Genomic DNA, 12,797 nt, shown 5'->3' with positions numbered 1-12,797 from the left:
GTCGGAACGTATGGTACAGTTAAGTTCTCCATCATGGACTCGGGGCAGAGAAAGGTCGGTGAGTGTACCACAGTGGACAGCTGGATATGGAGACATGCTAGGAAGTCTGGGAGGGAACTTCATCCTTACATGGTCATGGATGAAGTCCTCATCTTTACACGGTCATTGATGAGGATTCCTGGAACAGAGGAGAGACTGTGGGGAATAGTGTCAAATCGATGTGGCTGGAGGGCACAGGATTTGCAGGCTGGACTAGTTGGGAACAGTAGTCCATCGCTCAGCACAGCTACTAAACTACTAGGCTTCTGGGGAGAGATACTGCAGACCTCTGGCTAGCAGCAGCAACTAATCAGAGTCAGCATTAGAGACTATTGTGTTCTTTTGTACATAGAAGAGGATGTAACAAGAAACATAATGTGCTACAGAACAAGTTTGTGCAGGAGGGAAGGATTCATGGAAGCAATAGTCTACAGGAGTTACGCAGACGAGGAGCAATAATCTGCATGGTGATGCAGGGAAGAGACTGTAGATATTATACATGTGCATCATTTCTTCAAGGTTCAAACTAAGTTTTAATTTATAAATATGATGGCAAAATAATTGTTCTATGGGCATCCCATATTTCCTTAACCCCAACCAAGTTACAAGTTGTATATCCCCCAATAAACAAACAAAGCAGATGACTGTTCATTGTCTCAGAAGCGATATATGGAGGTCTGGCAGCAGGGTGATATGGTGGATGTTAGTAACTAGTGGCAATCACACCGCTACAAGGATATACAATTTTCAGTCTTGTTTTCGTTTATACAAAAAAAAAAAAAAAAAAAAAGTGGTGATCAAATACCACCGAAAGAAATCTCTATTGGTGTGAAAAAAAATGATATACATTTTATCTTAGTACAATATTGCATGATTGCTAATCTGCACTGCGCTAATGCAGTTGCACAAAAAATGCCCTGGGCATGAAGGAGGTAAAGCCTTCTGGAGGTCAAATGCTTAAAGTTGAAGTGGAGGTTTCAGAAGGTGAGGGAGAAGTAAGATTCCCCCCCCCCCACCCCAAAAATGGATTTGGGCTTTAAAAAAAAAAGAAAAGATACAATTTCAAATAATTTCTATTTTATAGTTTCTGTTAAGGTGCTTTTGTGGTCACTGCTAAATTTGTTATACTACCCATGGATTATGGAGGTGGTTTAATATTTAAAATAACCTTAAAGTCTGGGGGATGGTGCTGGAACTATTTGGAAAAGTCACCTTGACTACCATGCCTTTGGCTATGGAGGTCTGCATACTGGGACTTATTGAACCCATAGTGCTATCCACTGCTAAACGCACAATGATTAGCCTATTGCTTTTCTATGCTCATAAGAACATTGCTATGCACTGGAAAAAGCCAGAACCCCCTTCCATAGTGCAATGGAAATGCCTGGAGAATAACAGTCTTCCCCTAAACAAGGATACCTACTCACACAGGGGCTGCCTAAAGAAATACGACAAGGTTTGGCACACTTGGTTAGCTGAACCCGAAACAGCCTAAATAGAGGAGGAGAGTTAAGTTGTTTGACAGGGCTCTGCTCTCTACCCCCCCCCCCCCCCCCCCCGCAGAAGGTTTCAGGGGATTCTGAGTTCTTGTAGGTTCCTACAGGGGATCAAACCTAATGTGCCTGTTGGGTTGGGGCTACCGCGACCCTTACAGATGTAGAATACTGAAAATGCCATATTGCAATGCATAACTTTATTTCATTTGAAATTCCTTTTGTGTACTGTAAGCACTGTTGTTGTAAGTGTTGTATGTTATAAAACCTTCAATAAAAATATATATAAAAAAAAAAAAACAACCTTAAAATGTAAGTTCACCTTTACAGAAGATCTGTAAGGTAAACTTACACTGGACCCCCTGCCCATCCCGGGTCCCACCATACCAGTGCCACGCGATCCCCTGCTGTCAGATACTGGGATGCCTCTCCACTCGTCCAGGGATTTGAAACCCCTGCGGCTTACAGTGATATTTAAATTCTCATTTTTTTTATTGTATTTATAAATAAAAAATATGTTATACTTACCTGCTCTGTGAAATGGTTTTGCACAGAGCAGCCCCAATTCTCCTCTTCTCAGGTCCCTCTTCATTTCTCCTGGCTCCTCCCTCCTGTCAAGTGCCCCCACAGCAAGCAGCTTGCTGTGGGGGCTCCTGAGCCAAGCTGCAGCTCCGTGCGTCTATTCAGACACAGAGCCGTGATTTGGCCCCGCCCCTCTCTCTCCTAATTGGCTGACTTTGATTGACAGCAGCGGGACCCAGTGGCAACACTGCTGTGTCTCAGCCAATCAGAAGGGGAGTCCCAGACAGCCGAAGCACTCGTGCACATTGCTGGATAGAAACGGGGCTCAGCTAATTATAAGGGTGGTTGCTGCACACTAAACGTTTTTATCTTAATGCATAGAATGCATTAAGATAAAAAACCTTCTGCCTTTACAACCACTTTAATCTCCTATCTGTACCTCTCAGTAAGTACAAATAGGAAGCATTCTAATTGGTCAGCACCGTCACATGGACAGCGCTGACAAATCAGAACACGTCTAGCCCAAATTGTCAGCGCTGGAGGAGGAGAGAGAAAGCCAGGAGGGTTTCAAATCTCCAGACGGGTGAAGCAGAGTCCTGACAGCTGTGACAAGGCCATTTGGTGCCCAGGGCGAAAATGGCAAACTGCGGCCCCTCCCCCCCATTTTTAAGAAAGAATCAATGACTGGATCTGAAAGTTAGTGAATGTCTTGAAAGAACATTAGGGGGGGGGGAGGCAGCGAGAAGGGAGGGGGATAGAGATAAGGACAGTTCAATTATCACGGTGTATTGCAGTGTGCACGCTCATTCACAGGTCCAGGCTGGGCAATCGGGCATCTTTGGCTCACAGAGGAATTTGCAACTGCTGTTTTCAGATTTCCCACCCACACATCCCCTCTCCTCAGATAGATCTGCACGCCAGGGATAGGATGGGCAGGGCGGGAAGTTCCTGGAGGAGCAGAGGTGGGAGGAGCTGTATTCCTCTCTGATCTCCCGTCAGTGAGGGGGGGAGGTTGTGTGTTCGCTGGGCTGTGTAAGTGTCACAGACGCTCAGAGCTGCAGCCACCAGTCCCAGAATTTACAGACTGATTTTCCTGTCCTATGGACGGGAGAAATCAGTCTGTTTTTTTCACAGTTACGGAGATAATGGGAGTAGGGTTGCCACCTGTCCAGGATTCACCCGGACAGGTCGGGTTTGGAATCATGTGTCCGAGTTTCAGACTGCCTGAAACCCGGACACATTATTCAGACTGGACTATGGCTTCCCAGCAGGGTTTTTGGCTGCAGTTGTCTAAGCTGGGAGTGTCTGTTACACTCTTTCACACTGCCCAATGCCAGCACTAACAATCCCCTCAAACACACAGATGAGAGAGGATAGAGGGCTCGATCTGCACCTCTCCTTCTCCCCACCCCTACCCCTCTGCGTCTGCCGACACTCCCATCCCTGGCACTGTGCCTCAGAAAAGGAAAGTTGGGGCCTGAAATTTGAAGTCCAGCAGCCTCAGATACATCTGGATGAGAGGTGCTGACTGCCAAGGGGTGAGTGAGCTCACCATCCATCCCTGTCTGTGACTGAAGTCTCTCCTTTTTCTCTCCTCTGAGTGAGTACATTAAGGTAAATCAGGGTTCTCAGAGCACCCCTTACATCAGCGTTCCCCTTTACACCAAAGGCCACAGTGTTCTCCCTTACATCAGAGTCCTCTCCGTACATCAGAGTTCTCAGTGTTCTCCCTTAAATCAGGGTTCCCAGAGCATCCCTTATGTCAGAGTCCCCAGAGTTCTCCCTTACATCAGAGCTTGCAGAGTCCCCCCTTATAGTGAAAGGGAACTCTGCGAGTTCAGATGTAAAGGGGAACTCTGTGGACTCTGATGTAAAGGGGAACTCTTGTTATTAACTTCATATGATTAGAAATGTTGTTTAATAGCAAAATATATGGATAGTTCATACTATAAAAAAATTGAGTGTGCGCTGCTAAAGTGTTCGGGTTTGACTTGAAGAAAAGGTGGCAACCCTATATGGGAGGCTTGCCCGCCCCCCACCTCGCTGGTGCAGTCCTTCCGCCCACTGGTGCAGTCCTTCTGCCCCCTCTCATTCTCTGCCCAGGGCACCCACCCCTCTCGCCCACCCCTTTTAACGGCCCTGTAGGGGACTGGGGGGGGGGATGAGTGGGGGTTTTAGTGTAGGTTTACCTTACATGTTTTCTGTAAATGTGAACTTACCCTTTAAGATCTGCTTACTTGTATTTATGACATTCCAAGCTGAAACTACTAGCTGGAGAGAGACATGAGACACTGTGATTGGTTCTTCTAGGGAAATACTATAAGCTATTATGAAATACACTTTGTCAATGCAAGTTTTCTTTGTTCTATACAGACATGTCAACACTCATTTTATTCCCACACATACAGTAAGTATCCTTGCAGTGCTACGTCTTCTTGTATAGGTGTAGTGAGTCATTCTTCAACCATAGCGAAAACACTCAGGCTATTTCCTTCCTCACTTTCAGGTTTACACTATTGAACTTTTTTACTATTGAACTTTTAACCTTTTGAAATGCGTTGCTAGTTCTCATGCCCTTAAAAGAATACTATCTGGTTCAAATGGGAAGAATGATTTTCTTTTTCATAATGATAAGACTATCAGAGGCCAAGTCAGCACATAAAAGGAGAAAGAACTTGAAAAAATTGTGTAATCAGTTGAGAAGGAAAGCAGCAATGGTGGTTGGACCTCTATAATATATTTGGACCAAAAACATTTGCACCCTTTTCACCCCCTGATAATTACACCTGATCAGATAGGCACACATGTACTGTATCATTCTTGCTGTTTTTTTTTTTTTTGTTTTTTTTTTAGCAGAGAAGAAAATATACAGTAAGAAAACTCGCAACAAATTTCAGGGATATATCCATTTGCCTTCACGGGGATCAGGAAGGAGTTATTTCCACCACTGGAGCAAATTGGACTGCACTTTTTTGGGGAGTTTTGCCTTCCTCTGAATCAACATTGGGTTGACGACATCAGTAGGACAAGCCCTGCTGATGTCATTGCGTTACCCACAAACTTCAAATTTAAGTGCTTGATCCACTTTCTAAATGTGAGTGTTTCCAATATTCTTTTAATACATTTTACGTTTATATGGATTCACACTATGCAAAGTATTTTCTTTTTTGGTCATGCTATTTTGAACACTTGAGAGGACTTGGTCTGACACATTGGCTGCTTCTGAAGGCTGCTTCTTGATGACATCTCTTGACAAATTGGATTGCTTTATAACTTGATCTGGAACCCAGACGTGAAGGTCCCATATTTTGGTGGTTGCACCATAAGCCTCGTTGACTCACTGGGCATATGCCCATTTGAGTCCTCCCACTCCGGTAAGCCTCCTCACTAACGGGTGGTGGTTCTATTGTCTATTGAATCCCACTTCTATTTACACAATTTGTTTTCACAGTATATTTAAAGACTGCTATGTTTATGTTTTAAAACAACGTTTGTATGATGGCACATGGACTTTAGTTTGGGTGTGAATTTCACATCTCATTTTCATTATTATTAGTTCTTGTGATCATTGCCCAGTGTACATTATTTTGTATACATATGTGTTTCCATGTTTTGAGCGCTGCACATATTTTCACTTTTTACTTATGCCTTGACTCAGAGCCGGTTCACACAGTGGACGATGCGAGGCGACACGACTCGCCTCGCCTCGCTCTCGCAAGTCGCCCCCGTTCTGTACAATGGAACCGTTCTGAGAGGAGCGACTCGAGTCGCTCCGACTCAGAAAAAAGGTTCCTGTACTACTTTTGGGCGACCTCGGGGCGACTTGCATTGACTTCTATACAGAAGTCATTTGCAAGTCGCCGCTGAGGCCGCGGCAGGTCGCGGCGAGGCAAGTCGGAGTCGCCTCGCCTCGCCTGCAGTGTGAACCGGCCCTTACACTTGTCTTAGTGTTGTGCTGGCTGCTACTAGATATACAGTGGTGTGAAAAAGTGTTTGCCCCCTTCCTCATTTCCTGTTCCTTTGCATGTTTGTCACACTTAAGTGTTTCGGAACATCAAACCAATTTAAACAATAGTCAAGGACAACACAAGTAAACACAAAATGCAATTTGTAAATGAAGGTTTTTTTTTTATTAAAGGTGAAAAAAAATCCAAACCATCATGGCCCTGTGTGAAAAAGTGATTGCCCCCTAAACCTAATAACTGGTTGGGCCACCCTTAGCAGCAACAACTGCAACCAAGCGTTTGCGATAACGTGCAATGAGGCTTTTACAGCGTCCTGGAGGAATTTTGGCCCACTCATCTTTGCAGAATTGTCTTAATTCAGTTACATTAGAGGGTTTTCGAGCATGAACGGCCTTTTTAAGGTCATACCACAACATCTCAATAGGATTCAGGTCAGGACTTTGGCTAGGCCACTCCAAAGTCTTCATTTTGTTTTTCTTCAGCCATTCGGTGGTGGACTTGCTGGTGTGTTTAGGATCATTGTCCTGCTGCAGAACCCAAGTTCGTTTCAGCTTGAGTACACGAACAGATGGTCGGACATTCTCCTTCAGGATCTCTTGGTAGACAGCAGAATTCATAGTTCCTTTTATCACGGCAAGTCTTCCAGGTCCTGAAGCAGCAAAACAGCCCCAGACCATCACACTACCACCACCATATTTTACTGTTGGTATAATGTTCTTTTTATGAAATGCAGTGTTCCTTCTATGCCAGATATACTTGGACACACACCTTCCAAAGAGTTCCACTTTTGTCTCATCGGTCCACAGAATGTTGTCCCAAAAGTCTTGGGGATCATCAAGATGTGTTGTGGAGAAATTGAGACGAGCTTTGATGTTCTTTTTGCTCAGCAGTGGTTTTCTCCTTGGAACTCTGCCATGCAGGCCATTTTTGCCCAGTCTTTTCCTGATGGTGGAGGCATGAACGCTGACCTTAACTGAGGCAAGTGAGGCCTGCAGTTCCTTGGACGTTGTTGTGGGGTCTTTTGTGACCTCTTGGATGAGTCGTCGCTGCGCTCTTGGGGTAATTTTGGGCGGCCGGCCACTCCTGGGAAGGTTCACCACTGTTCCATGTCTTCGCCATTTGTGGATAATGGCTCTCACTGTGGTTCGCTGGATTCCCAAAGCTTTGCAAATGGCTTTATAACCCTTTCCAGACTGATAGATCTCAATTACTTTCTTTCTCAATTGTTCCTGAATTTCTTTGGGTCTCGGCATGATGTGTAGCTTTTAAGGATCTTCTGGTGGACCTTACTGTGTCAAGCAGCTCCTATTTAAGTGATGCCTTGATTGTGAACAGGTGTGGCAATAATCAGGCCTGGGTGTGGCTAGAGAAATTGGACTCAGGTGTGGACAACCACAGTTATAGTATGTTTTAACAAGGGGGGCAATCACTTTTTCACACAGGGCCATGATGGTTTGGATTTTTTTTCACCTTTAATAATAAACACCTTCATTTACAAATTGCATTTTGTGTTTACTTGTGTTGTCCTTGACTATTGTTTAAATTGGTTTGATGTTCCGAAACACTTAAGTGTGACAAACATGCAAAGGAACAGGAAATGAGGAAGGGGGCAAACACTTTTTCACACCACTGTATGTCAGCACTATATACACCAATTTTTTTCCTTTTACACGAGTAGACTGTTTGGGTCTACCTGAAAACTTGATCAGACCCTCCATTGTCCTCTTTGGAGCTGCGGGTGTAAACAAACATGTGTCCGTTTACACCCACCTACCTCCAATCCTTTGTGCTAAAAACAAACAGAGGTTGATCCGTTCCCCACCTGTCTAGCGCATGGGATCAGATGGCAGTCAGGTGTAAAAGAAATGCGTTTCTCTCTGCCCCTTAGAGCTTAGTCATAGATCCCCATGGCTAAGCTCCGAGGGGAGAAGTGAAACACATTGGGGCGTGGTCTGGTGGGAGCCAAAGCGGAGGTTCTCTCTCACCACCATAGGATTACATGGATGTGCAGAACCAGGGATCTTTCTTCTCTTCCTTCCAGTGACTACAAGAGCTAGGGCAAGCTCCATCCCTTGCTGGCACTCCTGCAGTGGTTAGAGCATTACCGACACTACTCCCCATAGTGATCGAGCCTGAGTAGCACACTAAACAAACCGTGGGTCACAGGTGTAAAAGAAAGATGGCCCGTTTACATCCAACCACCCAGAGGAGAGCGGTTTATATCTGTGTCCGCACTGCATAAGCGGAGTCTGCCCCGTGCAGAAGGAGCCTAACTATGTAAAAATTATCCTGAGAGCAGAACTAAAGCCAAAGATAAGATAACAATGGATAGCTTATGAGAAATAACAAAACTAGCTTTTTCTGCAATATTTACATCCAATCCCTTGCAGTCCCTTTTTCTGCTGCTAGATTTAATCATACTGGCCATCAGACTGAGAACCAGTATGATTCAAACTGCTTCTTTTTTGCCCAGGTCATCCAGGACCAGCCTGTTGCTGGACAATGAAAGGAGAAACAGCACAGTCTTGACTCATCTCTTTCACTCTGCTTTCTTTCAGCAGTATACTTGTCAGTACAGTAACCAGGGCCGCACTGGCCTACCGCGATATCGGGAATTTTCCGGGTGGGCCGGCTGCCTGGCTGTCCCTGGGGCCGCTGTGAGGGCAGCGGAGCCTGAAAAAAATATGGCTGTGGGGCCGGGCCGATATGAAACTGCGTAGGCGCCAACGCTTTTCCGAAGCTGGCCATGCTCGGGCCGAGCCCGTACATGCTCTGCAATTTTCGGAAAGGCGGGTGCATGTGCAGTGACACAATGGCACAGAGCGGCGCCATTTTTAAAAGTAAAGCAGCGCTCAGTGAGGTCTCGTCTGGTGGCGTGTGCCTCTTCTTATGTCCCCCCCTGCAGCCTCTGACCTCCTGTCCACCCCCCTCCCCCTGCAGCATCTGACCTCCTGTCCGCCGCCCCTCCCCTCTGCAGCCTCTGACCTTGTGTCTGCCCCCCTCCCCCTTGCAGCCTCTGACCTCCTGTCCGCCCCCCCTGCAGCCTCTGACCTCCTGTCCACCGCCCCTGCAGCCTCTGACCTCCTGTCCGCCCCCCTCCCCCCTGCAGCCTCTGACCTCCTGTCCCCCCACAGTCTCTGACCTCCTGTCCCCCCCCCCCCACAGCCTCTGACCTCCTATCCCCTCCGTAGCCTCTGACCTCCCCTGTCATCCCCTCTGCAGCCTCTGACCTCCTGTCTGCCCCCCTCCCCCCTGCAGCCTCTGACCTCCTGTCTGCTCCCTCTCCCCCCTGCAGCCTCCGACCTCCTATCCGCCCCCCTGCAGCCCCTGACCACCCCCCTGCAGCCCCTGACCTCCTGTCTGCCCCCTCCCCCCTTCTGCCTCTGACCTCCTGTCTGCCCCCCTGCAGCCTCTGACCTCCTGCCCTCCCCCCACAGCCTCTGACCTCCTGTCCCCCCCACATCCTCTGACTTCCCCTGTCGTCCCCTCCGCAGCCTCCGGCTTCCCCTGTCATCCCCTCTGCAGCCTCTGACCTCCTGTCCCCCTCCCCCCCTGCAGCCTCTGACCTGTCTGCCAACCTCCCCCTGCAGCCTCTAACCCCCTGTCGGCCCCCCCTCCCCCTTGCAGCCTCTAACCTCCTGTCCGCCCCCCTGAAGCCTCTGACCCCCTATCCCCCCTGCAGTCTCTGACTTCCTGTAATCTCCACAGCCTCTGACTTCCCCTGTCATCCCATCCGCACCCTCTAACTTCCCTTGTCCCCTCCTCTGCAGCCTCTGACCTCCCCTGTTCCCCCCTCCACAGCCTCTGACCTCCCCTGTCCCCCCCCCTCCACAGCCTCTGACCTCTCCTTTCATTCCCTCCTCCGAAAGCCTCTGACCTCCCCTGTCGTCCCCTCCGCAGCCTCTGACCTCCCCTGTCGTCCCCTCCGCAGCCTCTGACCTCCCCTGTCTTCCCCTGTACCATCTGCAGCCTCTGACCTCCCCTGTACCATCTGCAGCCTCTGACCTCCCCTGGAGAGGAGTCAAGAATGGGACTGCCGCCAGGATGGGGGTCAAGGGAGAAGTCAGACATGTATGGACTGTGGAGAGGAAACTATTGGGTAAAACCAGCTGAAGCCGACTGACTGAGCCCTGCATGGTGCACTTGAGAGGAGGTCAGTGACAGCACCGCCAGGCCAGCCTGAGAGGGTGGGGGGGTCAATACAATATTGTAAGGGGGCACTGATATAAAGGTTTCCCTCTTATTTCGGTAAACTTTTTTATCTTAGTGTTTTCTTTCTGCGAAAAGTGGTCTCTGGTCATCAGAGTCCTCCCCAGATTCCCAGAGGTCCCCTTTACTTCATAGTCTGCAGGATTCCACCTTACAGTGCAAGGGGGAACGCTGAAATTAAAGGGCAATGCTGCAGACCCCAATGCAAGTGAGAACTCTGATGTAAAGGGGAATGCAGTGGACTCAGTGGATATAAGTGGGGTCTCTGGTCACCAGTGCCCCCCTTTTTATATCAGAGTTCCTGCTTAGATGATGATCTGCAGTGTTCCCCTTTATGTCAGAGTTCCCTTGCACTGTAAAAGGGGGAATCCTCCTGATGTAAGGGGGAACTCTGTGCTGGGTTATATTAATCTGACCTTCATGTAAATATATAAATATGGTTTTTGACTTTTATTTAACTTAAACACATTGCTAATAGCATTAGCTACATGTTTATAGCGTAAATATTGATATTTGCACTGAAAACTGCAATTTTTGGCACCTTTTTTTTGCAGTGTCAGTAACTCTGACCTTTTGCAGGCGCTAGAGTGCTAAAAATAGCGCCTGCAAAGCGCCCTCAAACAGCCGCTGCTGTCTCTCGGGCTTTCACACTGGAGCGGTGCTCTTGCAGGACGCTGAAAAATGTCCTGCAAGCCACATCTTTGGAGTGCTGCAGGAGCGGTGAATTTACCGCTCCTAAAGCGCCCCTTCCCATTGAAAACAATGGGGCAGCGCTCAAAACCCGCCTGCAAAGCGCCAATGCAGCTGCGCTTTGTGGGCGGTTTTAACCCTTTTTCGGCTGCTAGTGGGGGTTAAAACTGCCCGCTAGCGGCTGAAAAGCGCTGCTAAAATGACGGTAAAGTGGCGCTAAATATAGCGCCACTTTACCGCCAGCGCACCCAGCGCCTTAGTGTGAAAGTAGCCTAAATGCCATGATTTTTTGCCAGTAAACAGTTGGTGCTGTTTGTAAATTCCATGTCTCTCTTATCTATATATAATACACTCTTTAAATGTGCTTTAAAATGTATGGTTTTCCCTTTTGTTGAATAACAAAATAATGATGTTATGCTGTTGGGCTGGTATAATAATGCTCTGGGGCTGGTATGAAATTATTTCCAGGGCTGGTTTTTATTCCCAGTCCGGCCCTGACAGTAACAGATTGGCTCTTAGTGCTGATTTTTCCTTTCACATTGCTGCCCTGCTGTACAGGGACTGCAATGGGTTGATCTAACCCCAGCAGTGCAGGTGGGTAGCACCTATTGCAAGGGTTATTTTTTTCTCTCTAGAGTTGGACTAAAATGATCAGAGAGTTGCATTCATTTGTCCCTTTTATATCTTATTGGAGTTCTTGCCAGAAATGCAGTGTTCTTGTCACTGCCTGTGGGATGCATCAAATACCTTTCTTCTTAGCTATTTGCTGTAAACTACCAATCACCCTTCGCCCAATGTAATAGAAATGAACAGGCATGTTTGTAGTATATCTCAGGAAAGCAGCTTAGTGTGACAACCATGGCTCCCTCCATGGATACAGTGGAGGAGTGAAGTATGAGTAAGAAGGGTAGTAGTGCGCTGTACACAAGGAGGATATATCTATTGATAAAAGCAGTATATAAAATTCGCAATGGGGGGATATCCAGTAAACAATACAGGTCTGGGTATGTCTATGTGACTAGTTTAAACAGCAACACTCATTTCTACTAATAGTCCACAACATAAATACATAAAATAGTGAAAATTCATATAAAATCCAAAGTGCAACATGTTGCGATCCTGTAGTCGCATAAAAGTGCAAATATTCCAATGTGCCGCTGTGGCTGATAAAACAATAATGTTCGTTGCTATTAGTGTAAAATCTACAACATAAAACCGTGGAATAATAAAAACAAGAAAAAAGAAGAAAAAACACAATATAACATTCAAAAGTGCAGCGTGTTGCGATCCTAAAATCACATAAAGTAAAGGTGTTCTGCTGTGGTGCACATAGGCAAACCTTCAAACATAAATAATAATTAAGTGACAAAAAATATAAGTGTATCAGACAAAAAGTCAGTTTTCAGTGCAAAGTGCTGCGATTATTCTCAAAATCACATAGGATGTGACTTCAACAAGATATACGATGTGGAGCTGTTGCAATGGGAAGGACAGTGGTGCTGGTGGAAGGGGATGTGGCCTTGGTGGTCCCGTATATACCAGTAATGGATGTCCCCTTACCTTACCGTTGTAAGGTAACAGTGTATATATAGAGAGCTTTTTGTGATCCTTTAGCGGAATTTTCCCTTTAATGTGGGGTGCCCAGGTCCTGACCAATGATATGGTCCCTTTAAGGGGGTTTCCTCTGTGGTATTGCAGTCAGGGTTCCTCAGTGGTATGGCATATACATGGGTTTAAGCAGAGATGGAGGAAGAGTACTGTATAGTGTAAGATTCTTCAACAGGTTTATTGTTATTAAAACAGTTTAAAAATACTCACAAACAGTCTTGTACAAGCAGTGTATAAACGAGCTGCGGGCTCAGTCTACGTCACTTCCTGG

The sequence above is a fragment of the Lithobates pipiens genome, unplaced genomic scaffold (genome assembly GCF_037356315.1).
Source record: "Lithobates pipiens isolate NorthernLeopardFrog02 unplaced genomic scaffold, aLitPip1_a1.2 Scaffold_27, whole genome shotgun sequence".
Lineage (NCBI taxonomy): Eukaryota > Metazoa > Chordata > Amphibia > Anura > Ranidae > Lithobates > Lithobates pipiens.
This window is presented reverse-complemented; position numbering follows the sequence as displayed.